Consider the following 22,472-nt stretch of genomic DNA (forward strand, 5'->3'; position numbering starts at 1 on the left):
CACCTTTAGTTATAAGAATATATAAGACATCACATAAGTTCTCAGGCATACCAATCTATCAATAAATAATATTCTTTCCACTACTTTCATTCTGTATTCCATGAGTACATGTAATATAGCGTTCAAATCTAGTTTCTCTCCTCTCAACATATTCCCAATTACTCATAACATTCTCACCTATCCATTATTCATTCTTCACGAAATAACATACTTATTCCTCAGCATTATATATATATATATATATATATATATATATATATATATATATATATATATATATATATATATATATATACCTCTTATTAATCATCATTTACTTTTTTACTTCAACAATAATAATAATACCCTTTTCTCATCTTATATTCCATTTACCTCTCTCCATATTACTATATTACTATTTATCCTCTTATTAAACTAAAATTGCATTCACTCATCTCATTCAGTCACTCACATCACTCATATCAACATTACTATTATCACATGCCTCCTAAAGAAAATAATTCTGTTCAGTTCTCTGCCTCCTCTAATGTGTATATGCCTCAATAGCAACTCCTCTTATAACCAAATATCCAATTAGCTATTGGATGGTTCACATTGCTTTCTAGACTTACCTGCATTCATTAGATTGTAAGTATCTGTATAACTTAAATGTAGGCTCATCATAACTGTATATCATATTAATTATCTTCTTCTCATTAGCTAACATTTTACTGTATGTATTTTTTCAAATGTCTGTGTGGATGTAGACATCTGGGTTTATGTGTTAATGGATATTCTAATGAATAACAGCCAGAGTGGAATATTTGCAATTCGGTATGGTCCAGAGTATAAGATCTGCCATTTACTGTTTAAATGTTTCAGTTTTGTGGGTTTAGGATGTGTTCTTAGTAAAACTAACTCATCAACTTGAAATGTTTGTGCTTTCCTGACACCTCTGTCATATTTCTGCTTTCTTTCCCTAGCTTTGTCACATAATGTTGTGTAAGCTTGTATTACCTTTTCTTCTAAACTAACATGATTTGTTGTTGCTGTAAATTTAGGTAGAGGGTCTGTCCATTCATTTCTTTCTGTTTTATTCATAATTAATTCAGTTGGTGTGTATCCAGTAGAAATGTGAGTTAAATTGTTCACTATTTGTTCAAATGGTGCTAGGTATTCTACCCATTTTGTGTGCTTCTCTGGTGTGTGTGTTCTCATAAACTGTCCAAATTCTCAAAATGCTTTTCTACTGGGTTTCCTGCCGCGTGAAATCTTGAAATTAAAATATGTTTAACATTCTGTTCTTCAATAAAAGTCTTCCATTTTAAACTGGTAAAATATGCTGCATTATCCATGATCATAACTTCAGGTTTTCCTATTGTTACAAAATAATCTGTTAATAGACGTCTGGTAATAGCAGTGGGAGAAACTGAACGTAAAGCATATAATTTTAAATACTTTGTGAAAACATCTGACACAGCAAGGATGTATTTCATTCCTCCACGTGCTTGTGGATAGGGTCCTGCAATATCTAAAGAAATTAGCTGTAATGGCCTCTTAGGTATGATTGGGTGCAATTCATTCATGCTTGTGCGATTAGAATATTTTGCTTTCTGGCATATGATGCATTTCCTAATATTACTCAATACTCTTCGCCTTAAATTTGGAAATAGCAGTGTTGTATAATCTTATCTGTACATTTGGTTACACCATAGTGTCCCCAAGTTCTGTGTGTAAATAAAATAAAATCATCAACATGAGCTTCAGGTAAGCAAACACGCCAATGCTGTGATTCAGGGTTTCGTCGGTGAAATAATACTTCTTTGTGTAAAGTGTAATATTTTTCCAGATGTGGGTCTGTTCCTGCACGTAATTTATTCTTTATCTGTATCCACCTGGGATCATTGTCCTGCAATATGGCTAACTTCCTGCACATGTTTTTGTAGTAAGGTGCAAATGTACCGTCATACATGAGTAAAATTTTGAAATCTGATGTTTGTTCTGTCACATCTGAAAATTCTTGTAGGCCTTGTGGCAAACGAGATAGAGCATCGGCTATAATGTTGGATTCTCCTTTTATGTATATAATATCAAAATCATATTCTTGTAGTGATGCACACCAGCGTGCAAGACGTGAATGTAATAACTTGCATGATAGCAGGAAAGAAAGAGCTTGATGATCAGTATAAAGCTTAGTACGTTTTCCCCATAGAAAGTAGCGAAACTTGCGAAATGCCCATACTATGGCAAGTGTTTCGCGCTCGCTCACTGAATATGGCTTTTCGCATTCAGTGAGCGTGCGGCTAGCAAAACTTATAGGTTTGATGACTGTTTGTTCATTTTCTACTTGAATTTGGAATAAAAATGCTCCAAGCCCATAGGAAATTTTATCTGTTACTAAAGTCTGACATCATGTCAGGATGACATAACAACGGTGCATTTACTAAAGCATTCTTAATCGCTTCAAAATCTGTCTGACAGAACTCTGTCCATTTCCAAATATTATTTCTTTTGAGTAAAGATAGAAGATGTGGACTGTTAAGAAGGTGGTAGGGTACAAATTTCCTGAAGAATGAAGATAGACCAAGAAAGGCTTTGAGTTGTTTACGATTCTGTGGGGATGGAAAATTCTTTAGTGCATCAATTTTTCTTGAGTCTGGATAAATGCCTTCAGTTGATATGATGTGACCAAGGAATTTGATTTTTCTCCTCCCTAATTTCGTCTTTGATAAATTGATAGTGACACCTGCGTCAGAAAATTTAGTCAGAAGTTGCTTCAAAAGATTAACATGTTCTTCCCAAGTAGTGGTGGCAATGACAATGTCGTCAACATAAACTGTGATTTGCGATAACAATTGTGGTCCAAGAACAGCATTTAAGGCTTCAATAAATACTCCAGCACTCACTCGTAGACCAAAGGGTAGAACACAAAATTGAAAACTATGTCCCTCACATAGAAATGCAGTGTATTTACGACTGTTTTTATGGAGGTTCACCTGCCAAAACGATGAGCGGAGGTCGATATTGGTTAAATACTGTACATTATGAAATTTTAAAAGTTGTTCTTCCAAATTTATAGGTCGTGTGTTGATTGGGATTATAACTTTGTTAATTTCTCGTGCATCCAGCACTAACCTTACACTACCATCCTCTTTATTAACTGCTAGGATCGGACTGCAATATGGTGAATGTGACCTTTCAATGATACCCCAAGCTTGCATTTTTTTCAATCTCTTTCAAAACTGCGGGTTTCTTTGACCAAGGAATATTATAATATGTTCTACAGTATGTTTTGTGTGGTTTAACATCCATCTCATAAGCATAGCCTCTAATAATTCCAGGTTTCTCCACATATACCTCAGCAAATTGCTGCAAAACTTCAAGTAATTCAAGTTGTTGTTCCTTCGTCAGATATTCAGATTCTGTGCATTTCTCATATAAATTATTAGGTTTAATTCCCTGAGATACAGCTTCATTAAAAGTTAAATCACATATGTTTGTTGCTGGTGGGTACACAAAATGTAACTGTTCAAACTTACCTTGTTTACTGTTTAAGTTTTTACCCTGTGTTGACTCTATTGTCAGTTGTTGTTGGTTTACGGTTAAATTACATTTCCCTTTTCCTAAACCTATGATTGCTTGATACTCATTCAAAAAGTCAATTCCTAATATGCAATGCATAACTAATTTGTCTACTACCAGAAAACTGTAATTGAGTGGTATATTTGAAAATGTGAAGTTAATTAGAGCTTGAAATTTCACGTTCTTTGATTTGTTACTGGTGGCACTTATAACGTGACAATTCTTTACTGGCAATGTTTGTATGTTCATTATTTGTTTGAGTTCATTATATAAGGACATTGAAATGACACTTGCTGCTGCTCCTGTATCTAACATTACTTCCACTTCATAACTACCAATTATAACTCGTGTTATAGCCTGAATAATCGTCTTTGTTTTACTGGTACTATTAAAATTTACATCCTGATATAATTCTTTTTCTATTTTCTTACTGTCATCATATCAGAGAAAACAAATCGTCGGTTCTGTTGCGCTCTGCTCCCTATCGACCGTAACTCGAGTGCTTAGCTCGGTCGTCGTTCGTTTTCCGGCAAATTCGGTTGTTGCTGCGGGTTGGGTTCATTGTCCAACTCAACAATATTTACATTTCTGTCGCGCGTCGCCCAAGTGTCAGCTGTTTGGTTGTTGACATTACCTCGCATCGCATTGGGAGTTCCGTTAGGTAGGAATTGAGGGTTGCTGTATTGCATGTGTCGTGGCGGTGGTCCATTGTGATTTCCCCATACATTATTTCGCCCATGACTGTAACTGGTATTGTCATTACTGTTATTCCTGCAAAACATATTTGGATGTTGTTGGATGTTGTTTATCTGAAAATATCCTGGATGGTACCTGTTATCCTCTCTTCTTTGATCTCTATGATTTTGGTTCCTTCTTCTGTTGTTATTATTTTGAATATAATTGTTATTGTTCTGATTGTAATTACTGTTCGGATAACCATTATAGTAATAATTACTGTTTCCTTGCCAATGCTGCGAGTTGTTTCTCCTAATATTGAATGGATTAGTCCCAGTGTAGTGCGAATTGTTTCTTTGAGTGTTTTGTTGTGGTGTCGGAGGCGGATTCCAATAGCCTCTGTCGTTTCTGTTGTGCATACGCGAATTTCTCGGATGGATCGGATACAATTGATTGAAATTCCTGATCTCATCTCTGTAAACAACATCTATCTCATCAACATAACTGAAAAAATTCTTTATGTTGTCCTCAGACACTTCTATTAATTTATCACGGCAAGGAAATGGTAAGTGGCTTTTAAGTGTTCTAATTACGTCTGCTAAATCTGCTGGTTTTGTCCAATATAATGTTTTGTCTAGGTAGCGTTCAGAGTATTGAGGTATAGTCTCTTTTTTTGGGTTGTAAATTTCTGGATTGTATACTTCTCGTTTTAAACTTTGCTGTTCTGTGATCGACCAGAATTCCTCAAGAAATGCTTGTTCAAACTGTTCAAATGTTAAACATCGTCTTTTCATTGCTGCTCCCCACTTAGCTGCTCTTCCACGTAACAAATTTGTAACATATCGAATTTTATCGGCTTCTAACCAATGTCTCGAGAAAATACCATCAAAAGAGCGGATGAAAACAATCAGATGCACTTTGTCTTTCTCATCACATGAAAATGTCTGAAAGTATCCATGTCGTACTAATGTTTCATCAGCTACTCCCAATGGTATTATGGGTTCTGCATTTTGTGTCAAACTGTGCATAGTATGTGGTGATGTCTGATAGTAATTTTGATCTTGTGGTAGCATTGAAAATGGTTCACTGGGATTTGTATCACTCATTGGTAATTCTATTTTCGGCTGTGTGCTGGGTCTAGCATTATTCGGATTCTCATTTGTCTTTTGGTTGCCTGTTATGGGTTTTGGTATCACTGACAAACTTGGTATTACATTTTCTTTAAGTTTACGTATCTCTTTCTGAATATTATCTGTTTCTCCCTTTACTTGTTCCTTTGTCTTATCTAAAATAATCTGTGTCATTGTCTCAAACTTCTCATCTAAATAATCATCACATAATTTGCATTCATGTACAAGTTTCTCTGCTAGAGTTGTGTCATTCTTTAAAGATGCTACATCTGCTCAGTCTTCAAGTTTTTCTAACTTTTCCTCTAAGGATTTCTGCTCCAATGTTACATCATTTAATCTGTCTGAAAGGTCTGTAATCGTCAGGTTTAAATGTTCTTGGTTTGTTTTTACGGAATTGCGTGACTGTCTTAATTCGTCAAATTAGGTACTAGTTTTCTGTTGTTCAAAAACTACTGTTAACAATTTCTCATTACATCGTTGTAAATCAGTTTTTCTCTCGTCACTGAATTCCACAAATACCTTTTCTTGTCTCGTAACCTTGTCTGATAAGTCATTAAATTTCCTTCCAATACTACTGGTGGTTTCTGTCAAGTCGGCAATTTGTCTCAATTGTTTTTCAAAATTTTGTTTTATGTCCCATGTCAGTTCATCGAATTTAGTGTCAAATTTCCCAATGTCACGTTTTAAATTGTCATTTTTCTCGTCTAAAGCGTCAAATCTTTTGTCAAATTTTCTGTTTTGGTCACCAAGTAACTTCATAATCTGGTTGAGCATGTCAGAGTCCTGTGTCTTAGTTTCATCATTTTTTCGTGTCTGATTGATGTCTGGTTCTGAAGTTGACGTTGTCAATGTCGCGTTTTGTCGCGTAGTACTCACTCTCCATTCGCCTGTATATCTATTTAAATATAGGGGTTCTTGTCTTAATCGATCCAGTAAAATTATGTCTTGAACATCCTCACAATTAAGTTCAATATTCATCTGACTGTCGGACATGTTTTGCAATGTGTCACTTTCACTAAGCTCGTCTGCGGAAACAATTTCTACGCGTCTAGCGTCCATCTTGCGGTCTTCGTAATTAATTGCAAATAAAATTTTCCAATGGCAAAAAAAATTTTTTTAAATGTGATATGTTGAAATCTGAAATTTCTCTTATGGAAATGGATATTTCTATATGATTTTTTAATTAGAAATTGAATTATTAAACTGGTACTGATATTTCCCTCTCGACTGTGAATATGCTCTTCACTTATCATTTGCAATAACAGTAAATCAATTTTAACTACAATTTGAAAAAATATTATCGAAATAAATGGATCGGAATAAAGGAAGTACAGATGGCTGTTTGAAACTGGAAAAAATGTAAATATCTGTACTCACCAATTTTTTTTTTTTTGTTCTTCAGTCTTATGTTGCAAATGTAGTGTCAGATATACAGTTTTCAATCCAAATTTTTCTTTCGCGTCCGTGCAAATTATTGTATGGAACGTTATCCTTTTCCCTTTTTTTTTACCGAATTAATTTCCTCAGCATGAAAATGAAAATTAACACGAATTAGTAACAGGGAAAACAATATTGTTGTAATTTTCATGCACGTAACATTACAATTGAAATGAACGAGACTTAGTCCAAATTCATTTTCTGATGCTATTAAGTGGTTAAATTTAGATAAAAATGTCCAAAATTTATGATAATTGCACTTGTATCAAATCCGGAGATTGTAAGTCCTGTCACCAGGAAGCCAATTGTAGTGTTACCTTTGTATTGGGGAAATACCGTGAAAAATATAAAATGATAATCTGATTGGGTTTTGAATTTTGGTGGTTTCAGTTACGGATAAGGCGGACTTCGTATTATTGATTGAGATCGTGCTGTAATTTGAGCGTGCATGGCAGACCGGGTCGGCAACACTACAAAAAGCGACTGTACGAAAATAGCATCAGAAACTAATTGAAATTGACCTTATAATACACAGTATTAATTACAATATAGTCTTCATGGCTGTCCTCCTAATTTCTCTTGTAGGACGACCCGTCTTTCACTTTTATCCGTCTGTTGAAAACTTCTTCAAGTTGTCACTGTCATGATCAATTTACAAATTTGGCGATAACCACCTCGAATCACTATTGAAACAACCTCGCTTTGTAATATAATTTTAATTTTCACCCAAAAGCACATTCAACACCGCGCCGAAAAATACACGTCTTTCGTATGAAGACAAGAGAGAGAGTGAGTGTCCTCAATTAGTTGTTAAAAAAACAAAAAACCTACGCAAAAGTAAAAAAGACGAACAAAATTATTTATAAAAATCGGTCGCTGGCGGAGGCGCGGTAGTCAAAGTACCATTACAAGTTCTGGGTGCGCAATCTTCCACTCATTCCTTCTAAATTTGCTTGTACTTGCAGGCTAATCATAAAGTCCTAGCTCATTTGCACTATGGTGTGTGCACGTGTGTAAGTTTCTTGCAGGTGTGTCAGGGGTCAGGCAATGGTCGTTGTGCATTATGCATCAGACATCATGCATCACGTGTTGGACTTTATGCATCAGACACCATGTGTCAGTGTCAGGTGTCAGGCAACCAGCACGCGTGCTCGAATCTATGATCTGTTAACGGTAGATAGTATAGCAACACTTCATCCTGGCATGCTGGTACAACACATTATAACATACGGTGCAGCAGCAGAGGTGTAAAGCGACCAGAGATGCAAGGGAGTTTTTGGTTTTCCACATGAGTATGGTGGTGAGGCTGCTTTAGATAAGGCATATATTTTACATAAGTTTTGTATTATTGTTATATATGTTATCTAGCAGCCAGAAAGCATCTATCTGCTGTATGGTTTTAGTGTTTAATGAAATTATCATGCTACACTACTTGTTTTAGTTTGTGTAGTGGGTGACATTTCCCACAGTTTTTCAATGTTTATCTGTTTCTTCCCATATTACATATGTAAATGTACAAGTATAAATATATTCTTATTGCTTACATAACCAGATGTGGTTTTCTCTCCTATTCATCAAGATGGTAATGTACCCAGTGGTAGTTAGGTGAATGTTAAGTCAATGATCACATGATCATTGTAAAAATAGAGATATTGCTGACTGTAAGTTTCAAGATGTAAATGCAGGCATCTCTCTGCAACATATGTTTATACCAGAATACGCATGGAGTCTAGTGTTTTGGATGACTATGGAGTTGGGTGTGCTCTGACACCCACTCCATTGATGCCAGAGGTGGCAGCAGTTGCAGTGGCAGGAACGGCAGCGACAGCACGAGTGGCGGAAAGCATCTGAAAGGTGGATCCACCAGCATTACACCTGGGAATATTGTTTGGGCTGGACCCAGCATGCAGTAAGTCAGGGAATCCAGCTGGATCCAGTATGCACCACTTCCGGGATATTGTTCAAAAGGGTTCCACCTGTACCAAGGCCAAGACAATGATCTCCGTAAAACAATTTTCGGAAAATATTCTGTATGGTTCCACCCATGTATGATCTTTGGTATCTTCTGAAAGGTGGCTCGGCGATCGCTACATCTGGTAATATTGTTCAGATAGGATCCATCATGTGGTACATCATAGAATATTTTTCAGGGTGGATCCAACTGCACAAAGTTTGAGATTATGATTGAAGTGGATCCATCCATACAATCATTCCTTGTGTGATCCAGGTTAGTATCCAAAATTTTGATCTTCCTGTGTTAGGTCTGCTGCCACTGTCACCACCGTTGCCTCTGATGTTGGTGGGGGGAGCAGCAGAGTACTCCCACTTTTCGTACTCACCAAGAAAACTACAGATTCCATGGGTATTGTGGTATAAACATATGTTACAGATAGATGCTTGCATCTGTGTCTTGAGCCTTACGATTGGCAATATCTCTACTACTATTTTAATCATCTGATCATTAACTTGAGGCTATCTTGCAAGCATTGAGTAGTTAGATGACCCATATACATGAATATCTTGATGTATAGCTGGGCAAACCACACCTGGTTATGTAATCAATAAGAGCATATTTATACTTGCACATTTATATAAGGAATACAGGAAAAATGAATGAATGTTAAAAAGTTATCGGAAATGACAGCCACAAAACATACTAAAACTGTAGCACAGAACGACAATTTCGTTAAAAATTAAACCTTAAGAAGCAAATAGATGATTTCTGGCTGCTAGATAATGTATATAACAATAGAAAACTTATGTAGAATACATACCTTACCTCACCTCCATACTTGTTGAAAAAACCGCAGAACGCGTGGGTATCATGGTACAAAAATATGTTAAAGACAGATAACTGATCTATATCTCATGACTTTCTTTCCAACTACAAACTGCATACCATGTGATCATTAACTTGAAATTTCCTAAGTGGTTCTGGCTACTGGTGAGTGACATTGGATGCCTTGCTTCTCTGCCCACTTTACACCTATGTTGCTGCATGTTATAAAATGTTTTACCAGCATGCCAGGACGAGGTGTTGCCTTACTGTCTAACATTAACAGAACATAAATTTGAGCAGATGTGCTGGTTATCTGACGTCAGGCACCTGACATCTGGTGCATAATGTCCAATGCATGGCACCAGATGCCTGATACCTGAAGCCTGATGCATGATGCACAATGTCCAATGCCTGTTATCCCTGCAAGAAACTGACACACATGCACACACGATAGTACAGTTGAGCTAGAAGTTTACAATTAGACTGTAAGTATAAGCAGATTTAGCAGGAATGAGCCAAAGATCATATGATGAGTACTCCCATCTTTGATCTTTAGAGTGTAAAAGGATGCTTCTGTAGTAATGGAAAGTATTAATATGTCTTCCCCCAGTGTGCTAAACATTACTCAGCTATCGGGTAAGAAGAAGAAACCAACTGATGAACTCTTTGGTTTGCGGTTATTACTGGAGAAAATGGACAATCTTGTTACTGATATCGGAGTGTAAAGTACACATCCACCAGTAAACGTCTCTTTTATAAATTGAATGTTGTATTTATTTATTCTCTTCCCAATTTCTGTCTCCTCACTTACAGGCTTCATGTACGTATTTAACATACGTCGTCTGTGCCCCTCTTGAAGAATAGGTGAAATAATTTTGGAGATTGCATTAATATGACGATCAAAGGGCCAGCAGTCGATTGCTACTTGCATCCGGGATCCCTTGCGAGCCTCTCTGTATGTGGTAAACTCCAAGTCTCGAACACATATTTTTTTATTGATGTGCTCACAGGGCCAAGAAAGTGAACTCGCTTCCTAGCGTTGATTCTCCAGCTTGTGCTGCACATCTGTTGCTGCTAAGTGGGAGACCTGCCTGTTCTCTTATTGCAACAGCAGGTCCTAACAGTCATGGTGCCAAGACATCACTTCACTGGTTTTCAACCTTAGCTGATACCAAGAAGAGCCTTCAGACCTGACCTGTCTCTGATTGCACCAGCAGGTCGCAGCAGTCATGGTATTGCTATGCTGAGTCGTCATTTCTTGGAGTACACTGCAACTGCAAGTGGTGCAGCAGTGGACATTGTGGTTCCAGTTCAAGGCATTTTCAGATTGATGATAATCACGTAACCATCTGGGGTATATATAGAGGGATCCAGAAAAATGTGGACACTCTATGATAGTCAATATTAATTAAACAAAATGACATACCATTACAATTCTTGCATGGGGCAGGATTATTTCATGTATTCAAAGTGACACCCGTTAGCAGCCAAACAACGTCAATGCCCCTGAATTGTTGACCAAACTACAGTTGTTAGTGTTGTTGATGTGATAGCTGCACAGGATCCTCGATGGTTTCACGTAGCTCGCTCAGCGTAGCTGTCTTCTGTTGATAAACTTTATTTTTCAAGATCCCCAGAGATAGAAGTCAAGATGTGTAAGGTCTGCAGACAGTGGTAGGTACTCAACAGTTCCTCTTTATCCTATCCATTGTCCAGGTAGAGTTTCATTCAAGTGGGCTCTGACATATGTGTGGTAGTGAGGTAGTGCGCCATATTGTTGTAGGTAAAATCTTCCATTTCCAAACACCTCTTGGATGGCAGACAAAATCGATGTTTGCAGCATATGAAGATATGCACCAGTTATGGTACCTTCAAAGAAGAATGGGTCAATCAAACCCCACAATGACAGATCACACCACACATTAACACCTGGTAGATTAACATGTTTGTCCATGTGAACGTGAGGATTTTCAAGCATCCAGTACACGCTATTGTGGTGGTTTACACTATCTTTCCTTTGGATTGCCCCTCTTCAGACCAGATAACCATCCCCGCAAACCATTCATCTTCTGGAAGCATGCCTTCAAACCATTCGCAGCACTCCGTCCTTTGACCCTTGTTCATAGCATGCTGTGATCTTGGAATGTACGCATTGCACTTTGCGGAATTTAGAATTAGTCATATGCTTAATCGTCTTATCCCACTTTCACGTGCACCCTGCTTCATAGATTTGTGAGGTGACCTAGTAAAATGTTGTAACACTGCAGCAACGCTGGAAGCTGGACTTGTTGAAGTTTTTGGTTGACCAGATCTTTCCTTGTACATATTCTGAAAAGTACTGAGCAGAATTTTAGAGCACGACGACTTCCACATATACCTCGTCATATCTATACATTATGGAGAACAGCATCATTTTAATTCATGTTGTGACATTTGTTTAGCATTCATAGCAATGGAGGGCGGTCATACAAAGCCTTGCATTAAGCTTCTTATGATGGCTCTTTGTGTCTGCAAGTTGCACGAAATCGAATTTTCGTAGCGTTTTTGTTTGTGTTACGATAAACAAATATTTTAACGAGTTATGCGGACAATTTAGATGCAGCAATATTTAATTTGTTCTTCCAAAGTGTGAGATGTCTCACAAAATATGATAAGTAGTATCCAAGTTTGAAAGACTGTTTAGAAATATACTTGATGACTTGTATTTTCCTTTTCAGCTACTGTGTTATGGAATATTACACAGCAATGTTAGCGTACTGCACCTTGTAATACTACAGTCATTTTGTTTGCACTTTGCTTGCTGAAAGTTCGAATATGAACAGTTGGTCGGGTATTTGATATTAAGTATATACTTCAGTTGTCGCAGCATCAAGGGTTGCAGAATCTCTAATCTCATTTCTGGTTGTGACTAATAAGATTTAGAATACATCTACAAATATGTATGTTATAGAGAATAACATCACTTTAATACATGTATCTTCCATTTCGATTCTGATATGTCTTTAGAAATATCACTGCAGATATTTTAGAATACTGTAGCTTCTTAGCTGAGGAAAATAATTTACGACTTAGTTCTGTTTTCTACTGAGAGCCATTTGTTGGTAAGAATGAGAACTACTTTATTCATGGTATAACCGACGGCCAAAGGACGATTTTTAACTGTGGAGTCATCTAATGGTGTGATACGACCATCGAACTTTGATCGCGATTTTTCAGTGCAGATATCTACTGGTGACAGAAGGATTTGGGATGTGAAACTGGATTTGGTATTATTTCGTGTTTTCTGGGTTTGTGGAATGGTATTTAAAGTAAAACCTATGTCCAGCAAATACAAATTCCAAACTCGTTATTTGTATTTTATAAGCAAGTATTGATTTTTAATTATTTCAGGAGAAATATAGTTTTTTCAGTGCAGCCAGCAAGTAGGAAATGACAGCAAAATGCCTTTATTTACATTTTCAGAGCTTTTGGGGTAATGCTTAAGCTAAGCAACTCATTTTCAAGAAATGAGAATTCAATTTAGTTATTTATTCAGGCTGTCTCAAAAAGTGTGTTAACGCTTTGACTGCCCATATCGTGCTGACATTTTTGTTTTTCAAATGTAGCTAATGGAATAGAATGCCAGTAGAACAACTTAGCTTTGAAGAGACAAAGTTTGTTCTTAAATATTACTGGAAAGCCGAAAACGCTACATAGAAATGCAAAGACGGTTCAGAAGAGGGTTTGATAAACCGCCATCAATGCACTAGACCATTGCTCACATCAGAGATGAATTTGAAGCAGGTGAAACCGTTCACAACGTTAACAAGAAACGTTCTGAACGGCCACAGACATCCACCAGCCCTAGAAAAGAAGAGCAGGTGGGGAAACCCTCATTCAATTCCCACAGAAATCTCTATGACAAACAGCTTGGAGATACACATCTCAAAAGATAGTGTTCATCGCATCATGAAGCATTTGCTCTGTAAATGCTGCATACTAATACTAATTCACGCTCTCAATGAAGACAATCCAGACTGGAGGGCTCAATTCTGTAAACAGTACCTGGCGAAATGTGCAGAAGATGTACGGCTTCCACACAAAATTGCCTGCAGCGGTTAGGCCACCTTTAAATTAAATGGCATAACTAATCGCCATAATTTACCTACTGCAGTGTTGTAAATCCCCATGTTACAGCTGAACAACATTTAAAATTATCAGGGGTAACAGTGTAGTGTGGGATAGCAGCAATGGGCACCATATGACCATTTTTTTAACAGAACTGTCGCTGGTGGCAGGAACCTAACCTTGCTGCACAGAATCAATCAGTCGACTGTGATGGCTGATGATGACAAGCTTTACTTTCACCAAGATGGTGCACCTCTCCACTGTAATAACAATGTAAGCGTTCACCTCGATGCAGCTTTCCGAAACACATGAACTGGATGGAGGGGTAACACTGAATACCCTGTGCGTTCTCCAGACCTCATGCTAATGAACTTCTTTAGATGGGGATACCTCTAGGACACAATTTATCACACAGAACAGAACAATTGATGAACTGAAATTGTAAACTGACCGACAATGTCACGAAATTACACGAGATCTGTGTAGTGACGTTTGAGAATCCATTGGTTGGCGTTATTGGGTTTGTCTGGACAATGATGGTCATCAATTTGAACATTTGCGAACATGACTCTTTAAGAACATTTGTCTTCTGTAATTCAAGCCTTTAAACTTATTGCTTCATTTATAAATAAAGTTTTTATATTCATTCAGAGTGTTAGTAAATTTTTTGAAACACCCTACATTTTACAAGCAAATGTTGGTTTTTAGTTGTTTATTGAAAATTTCGCTATCTACTCGTTCTAAGGTTCCACTGTAAATCACATATAGATTTGAATCAAAGTTATCAGTGTGCATCCTTCGACTAGCATCAACTGGCTAGTGTACATACAGTGTGTGTGTGTGTGTGTGTGTGTGTGTGTGTGTTTGCCTGTCCATCATCAGTGTCACCATCTCCAGCCTGTCCATCATCACTGTCACCATCTCCATCTCGCCAATGTCTAGTTGTTGTTTCACCATCGCTGCCGCCGCTGCTGCTGCTGCCACAACCATCAGTGCCACTGCCAGCGCAACCACAACCACCTTCAACGCCGATGCCACTACTGCCAACTTCGTCATCATCCATCAACTGTTAACTTCGCCGCCACCATGCATTCTCCAACCACTACCAGTGTTTATACCTGCCCCTCCCAATCCTGTCCTACTATTGCTTGGAGCACTTCCATCAGGCCTATCCTCCTCTCCCAGTTCTCTCTCCTCCATCCATGCCATCCTAAGTAGCACCCTCTTCAGATCCAGCACAAGGCCCAGCATCATCCAGTACAGCAACAACACCAGAACTGCCACTACCATATGTCAATCCAGCTGCACCATCACCATTGACTTGGCCAGATTTTTCTGCATCAGGTTCCTGAACTGTGGTACCCTCTTCACCCAAGCCTCCTTCCAAACAACCCTCGTACTCTTAATTGTGCCCTCCACGCCCTCTCTACCTATAGCTATCAGGAAGACTGCCAAATGCCTCAGCATTTATCTGCTGCCATCCCTGACACCAAAAAAAGCCTAAACAAACGGAAATCCCAGACTTCGTGGACTGCCAGGCCATCCCATCTGCCACAGCATCTACAGAACTTCATATCTTCCTTCTCTCCCATCCTGACTCTAGCTTCCTCAAATCTAAAGCCCTCCTCTTTGAAATCAGGAAATAAATGCCTTCCTTGCCTACCACTCAGATCATCCCTAGAAGAAACTCCATCCTCATCAAACCCCTGATCCAGAATTTCACACAAGACTCATCCAGAAGATTCCCCATCTCACTTTCGCTCCCTATGCAAGCCTCACACCATTTCCCACAACCACCCAGACTAAGTAAACACAACCTCTCTGCCATCCCTCCACCCTCACCACAGTTATCAAAGGGATCAACCCTGAGACCACACTGGAGGAGGTGGAGGCTGAGCTCAACTACCATCCTGATCTCAACGTTTGGCTCCATATCTTTGACGATTCTGGCCTGACCTTCAAAGTCCACATCTTGACTGAATCCCCATCCACAATCGACCATCCTCTCCACCATGGGGCTCAGATCTGCAAATGATGACACACAGCTGAACTATCCAGATCATGTCATCAATCCTACCACTGTCAATGATGCCTCATGACAACTGACTGTGAAAACCCTTCCACTTGCCTCCATTGTAAATCTTGCCATGTCGTCAAGCAGTGTCCTAATCTTGCTTCCCTCCCCTCATGTAATATCTGTAACTTGCCCTACCTGTCTTATTCCTCGAAGTGCATGGCTCACTACCCACCTTCCAAAGCTGAGCTGCCAGTTCCCATCAAACCTATTGACAATTCTCTTCACCTCAACAACTCCCTCCACCCACCTCCCACAGCTGAAGACATCATCTGCTGATTGACCACAGTTCTTCAAAACATTCACTCTTTCCAGGTGCCATATACACTACACCAAACTTCCCTTGCTGCCCACTCTGTCTTCCACTTTCACACATAAGCCACCTATTCCCCACGTCAGGGCCACTTTCTTTTCACCCATCTCTACACCCTAGTTTAAACCCATATGAGCCACACATCCCCACCACCTCTTCTCTGCGTAAATCATGGTGCGACAGCAGTATAATGTCCTGTTCCACAATATCTGCTCCTTTTCGGGCAACAAACACTTCTTCATTCACACCCTCTCTCAACACTATACTAATGCTTTCATCCTGTCTGAAACCTTCCTCCGCCCTCATCATACTATCATCACTTCACCATACATCCTCCTCCAAACAGATTATCCGATCCCCAAGGTGGAGTTGTTACTTGTCACAGCAAGAATCTCCCCATTCGACCACAACCATTCTACAACACCCATGCTGTACACCTTATTCTCATCCTCTTTCTCAAAACCGTAACTGTTACCATTACCCTTGCCACTATCTGTATCTGACCACATCATCCGATTCCATATGACTTCCCCACCTACATAGGCCATAGCTTTACAACCTATGTTATTGCCACTGACCTTAACATCCATAGACAATCCTGTGCTGAACTCCAGTGATGGCGTCAGTTTACTGACTCCCTCCATGATTATATATCCCTCTTCCACTACTTACCCAACCTGAAAGTAATTCCATTTCAGATGTTCTCTTCACTCTCCAAACCTCCTTGGGCACATTAGTGCAGCAGTCCTCGACCCCATCAGAAATGACCATCTCCCTGTCCACCTCACCATCCCCTACAACACCCACCCTACCAATGCATCCACTCATCCTGCCTGTCCCAAACACATTCATGACTACTCCCATATCAACTGGGATGCACAGGCAATTCATTGCTACCGAACTCCGAAGCCATCCATTATCCTTCCAGGACCTCCACGACACCCACAATGCTACAACAGACCTTATCAAACTCACGATATTCCAACGAAACCCATCTATCCCCACTGTTCCATTCTCTCTCCACATGGTCTCCTACTCCTCCATGAACCCTGTCGCCTTTGCCGATCCTTCCTGCAAACTAGTGTCTGAGACACACTTACATGCCACTGACAACTACAACAACACCTCGGAAATTTGCTGAATGGAAGAAACGCCGTGTTCAGCGCAAAACATACGCAAACCTCAACACCACACTGCCCATAAACTCTTCCAGGAATTGAAAGGCATTTCACTGCCTTACTGGCAACAACCCTGCTTCCTCCTAGCCCGTCCTGAATGATAATTACCATCTCCCAACAACCTAATCAAAACCAACCAACCGAGCGAGGTGGCGCAGTGGTTAGACACTGGACTCGCATTCGGGAGGACGACGGTTCAATCCCGCGTCCGGCCATCTTGATTTAGGTTTTCCGTGATTTCCCTAAATCACTCCAGGCCAATGCCAGGATGGTTCCTCTGAAAGGGCACGGCCGACTTCCTTCACCATCCTTCCCTAATCCAATGAGACCGATGACCACGCTATCTGGTCTCCTTCCCCAAACCAACCAACCAAGGCCAACCACTTTGTGTCCTACTTGTCTGACACCTTCACCATACCAGGTGATCCCCACTTCGTTTACTCTTTATCCACGACAGTCCCTGACCCTACCAATATCTCCCTCCCACCCTACACTCCTAGATTCTGTTTCCTCGACAACATCTCACAAACAGAAGTCAATACTCCAAAACAACACGATATGTTCAACAGATACTCCATTCCAAATGCAATAACATTCCCAGTCACAGACACCTGAAAGGACGTCTCCTCTCCTTCCTGGAAATCCTAACCACCCTTCACAATGCAGTCCTAAAACACGGGTTTCTATCCTGAGCTGTGGAAAACTTCGTGAATCCTCTTCCTCAAATCTAATAAACATGTCATTGACATCACCTCAAGTGTGCAGCAAAGTCCTTGAGTCCATTCTATCTGTATCTGTAAAGACCTACAACAACACCTCCGCCCGCATCTCGTGGTCGTGCGGTAGCGTTCTCGCTTCCCACGCTAGGGTTCCCGGGTTCGATTCCCGGCAGGGTCAGGGATTTTCTCTGCCTCATGATGGCTGGGTGTTGTGTGCTGTCCTTAGGTTAGTTAGGTTTAAGTAGTTCTAAGTTCCAGGGGACTGATGACCATAGATGTTAAGTCCCATAGTGCTCAGAGCCATTTGAACCATTTGAACAACACCTCCCCATTCCTGTCCATCAATATGGTTTCCGTACAAATTTTTCCTCTGATGACCAACTCCTGCACCATGCTCATATCCTATCCCACCAACTCAACAACCACCAATTTGCAATTTTTGGCTCACTAGATCTTGAGAAAGCTTATGACTAAGTATGGCATTCCGGGCTCCTCTTTAAGCTCCAGACGTATACACTTCCTGTAAATTATATCTGCCTCACCGTCTCCTTTCTCTGTAACTGGCAGTTTTATATGATCCTCAACAACACGAACTCCCATATCTTCCACCCCACTGCAGATGTGCCCCAAGGTTCCATCCTCTCACTTCTCCTGCATGTCCTCTGCTGCTGATATGACCAAGCCCCCACCTCCTGTTCATCTCCACTAGTATGCCAATGGCACTGCCTTCCTCACTCTCTACCCTACACTCCATAAATTAAAACAATCCCTCCAACTCCATCTCGATCAGTTCATCTCCTGGTGCAACCAGTGGCTCCTCAAAATCAACCCTACTGAAACACAGGCAATAATTGTAGGCCAAACCACCTGCAGCTTCCTTCCCCACGACTTTTACCTTACCATTTACGATTGTCCTATCCAGTTAACTCACACTAAAATACCTTGAACTAATACTTGACTGCTGATTAACATGGAAGTATCATCTACTAACTGATCAACAAAAAGCCCATAGTAGACTAAAATTTATGAAACTACAAAGTGGACAAACGTGGGATAGCACCCTTCAACAATCCCCCACACCTATAAAGCCCTAACCTGACCCATCTTCTGCTATGCCAGTGTGGCATGGACTTCCACTCCTTCCTCCTTTCATCATGCCCTACAGATCTCAAGCATCAAACATTAGACCTAGCCTCTCAGATTCACTAACCTTCCCCCATCCAGATCCTCTACCAACCCATCAAATTCTACAGCCTACTCTTACTTATTTAACACCTCCAAACTGCACAATCGATCAGTCATACTGGACCAAATGATTCAACCTTACGTTACTAGCTTCCAAGGGCACTGAACCTGACTGTATGTGATTATTTCTTCTGTGGGATTATAAAAGATTCTGTTTATATGCCTCCTTGACCAACAAGAGTGAATGAACTGAGACATCGCATAACAGCAGCTGTGGAAGCTGTATGTCAAGATGTGCTCACTGTAGTGTAGGAACAATTTGAATACTAGATTGACATATGCTGTGCCTCTCAAGGGGAGCATATATGACACCTATTAAAGGTATTGAAAAAAACTTTTTTAAGTTTCCCATTTATCAAAATTCAAATTTCATTGTATATGTTCATTAGTTTCAGAAATTTAGGGATGCCAAATCGGATGATTCTTTTTGATACAAGCTATATTATGTTACCCATAAGATCGACATTACCTACCCCTCTGGTTTCTGCACTGCTCACTAATCCCCATACTCTACCATACCTCATGCACCACATTCCCCCCAACACTACATGCCGGCCGCGGTGGTCTAGCGGTTCTAGCGCTGCAGTCCGGAACCACGGGACTGCTATGGTCGCAGGTTCGAATCCTGCCTCGGGCATGGGTGTGTGTGATGTCCTTAGGTTAGTTAGGTTTAAGTAGTTCTAAGTTCTAGGGGACTTATGACCTAAGATGTTGAGTCCCATAGTGCTCAGAGCCATTTGAACACTACACCTACACATCTTCTCCCAACAAAACTTTAAACACCTTTCCTTACCTGACCATGAAATCCACCCTGATATACACCCATCCTACCAGATCTAAGAGATCCCTACAACCCACCCCTCATGAGGGCTCTCTTCCCCTCCAGTCCTCTCCTCTCACTCCCTAAGTTTGGGTTTGGAACCACATCCCCCTTCACTCTTCCCCCATCCCTTCTACAAGCATCCAACTACACAAACACCCTCATATGCATTGCATTTACATGCTACATCCCCCTGGCAGTCTATTTCCACTCATCTCTTCACTCATATCTCTTTTAATAAGTCACACATCGACCTTTTTGTTTTATTTATGCAACTGTCTAATCTGGTTGTATATCTTCATGTACTACACTCATTTTCCATTCAACTGTGTCTATATTTTAATAAATCACTGAATCTTTTTTTTATATTTCAACTTATGCAACTGCCAGACTGTCTTTTTATTGTGAAACTTTTATTTTTGTCAGACTCTGTGTTCAGTTTTTATATCATGTTTTTTTAAGGTTTTCCTCCCATATGGCGGATGAAAAGTATTTGTATGGAGTGTAGCCATGTATGGAAGTGAGACATGGACGATAAATAGTTTGGACAAGAAGAGAATAGAAGCTTTTGAAATGTGGTGCTACAGAAGAATGCTGAAGATTAGATGGGTAGATCACATAACTAATGAGGAGGTATTGAATAGGATTGGGGAGAAGAGAAATTTGTGGCACAACTTGATTAGTAGAAGGGATCGGTTGGTAGGACATGTTCTGAGGCACCAAGGGATCACCAATTTAGTATTGGAGGGCAGCGTGGAGGGTAAAAATCGTAGAGGGAGACCAAGAGATGAATACACTAAGCAAATTCAGAAGGATGTAGGTTGCAGTAGTTACTGGGAGATGAAGCAGCTTGCACAGGACAGAGCAGCATGGAGGGCTGCATCAAACCAGTCTCAGGACTGAAGACCACAACAACAACAACAACAACAACAACAACAACAATGGCTGATGAGTGACAAATTGTATCCTCTGACAGCCGACCTACTGCCGATATGGGATGGGGGGATGAAATAACAAAAAGAAAAAAAAATATCATTTTGAGAGTTGGTGAGCCAGACCTTAAACAAATTTTGGAAGTCAGTAATGCAAATATACTTGCAGAGCGGGGGTGCAAGGTGTGACGCAGCGTGGGTATGGACAAGGGCGAGGTTGTGGGTATGGGTTGTGGTTGTGGGTGTAGGGCAGTGGGTTCTACATGCAAAATTTGTAGAAGTGCAGGGAGGAAGCAGGAGTGAGGGTCGAAGAGGAGTTCGGAGGGTGGTGATGTCAGCGAAATATAAGAAATGTAACATTCATGTGGTGTGCAGCTGAGACTATCAGGCATGGGCGGATGCATCGTGCAAAATGTACAGAAACAGGAAGGGGTGGAGAGGCCTTCCCCTTCTTGACCTTGGCACATGGGAGGGATTCCTGGAATGACTTTGGGTTATGGAAATCTCATGCTGCTGTCAGCAAAATATTACATATGCAGTTGTCTCAGCTGTAGTATGTTACTGCAGATAAGAGAGCATTGATGCTGACATCAGCACAGTCTCTAACAGAACCTACAGTGACCTGCTACTGACGACACATTGTATCATAAAAGCAATTAATTCTTCTCCATTTCTTTTGACATTATAACGACAGATCTACCCAAGCTCTTTATGCCTCTCCATTTTTATATGGATATTGTAGACCACTGCTTGCCACTAACTGGTAATCCATTCAATGTAGGTCTCCACGTGTGAAGCCATAAAATTTCTCTTCTGTGTGAAGTAGGTAAGACACTGCTTCCTTCTTCCAATTTTGCACATAATACAAGCTTTGTTCCAATTCTCTGTATTTTTTTTATTTTTAAAATTTTTTTTAGGAACTACGGTCTTCCTAAGTGCCTGTAACGTCAATTGTAGCGTGTTAAATATATCAGTAGACCTCATTGTCCATATAGTTCTAGTTCTGACAACACCAATCGCCTTGGTCATATTATTTTAATTCAAATTTTTGCTTATTTCCTGTAGTGTGTATTTTAGGTTTGTTCTCTGCAGTCTAGAACGAAAACGGTACATGTTATAATATTGACAGTATGGTGCAAAATACAGACCCAAAATTAAGACCATACACGATAGCCCAAATGTAGACCATTACTACAACATATTTTCTGAGTGCATTACAAAACGTCTAAATTAATGATATTAAACCTAAAGATTTCCTAAAAGCTAAAGTTACTGTTAACACATACTAGAGAGAGAAGACTGATCATAAACACAGAGACTATGGGAAAAAATAATGAATACATACCTGCAAAAGTTTTAAGATGGTTGTTGACATTGACTTTATGTTGGGTACACTCACTTGTGAGAATGAACTGATTTAGCAGTTTACAGAATAGCTAATGTGGCATGCTAGACTTTTAACTGCTCACAAATATTCTTTGTTGTCTGAGGCACTAGGCACT

This window comes from Schistocerca cancellata, chromosome 1, assembly GCF_023864275.1.
Source record: "Schistocerca cancellata isolate TAMUIC-IGC-003103 chromosome 1, iqSchCanc2.1, whole genome shotgun sequence".
Classification (NCBI taxonomy): domain Eukaryota; kingdom Metazoa; phylum Arthropoda; class Insecta; order Orthoptera; family Acrididae; genus Schistocerca; species Schistocerca cancellata.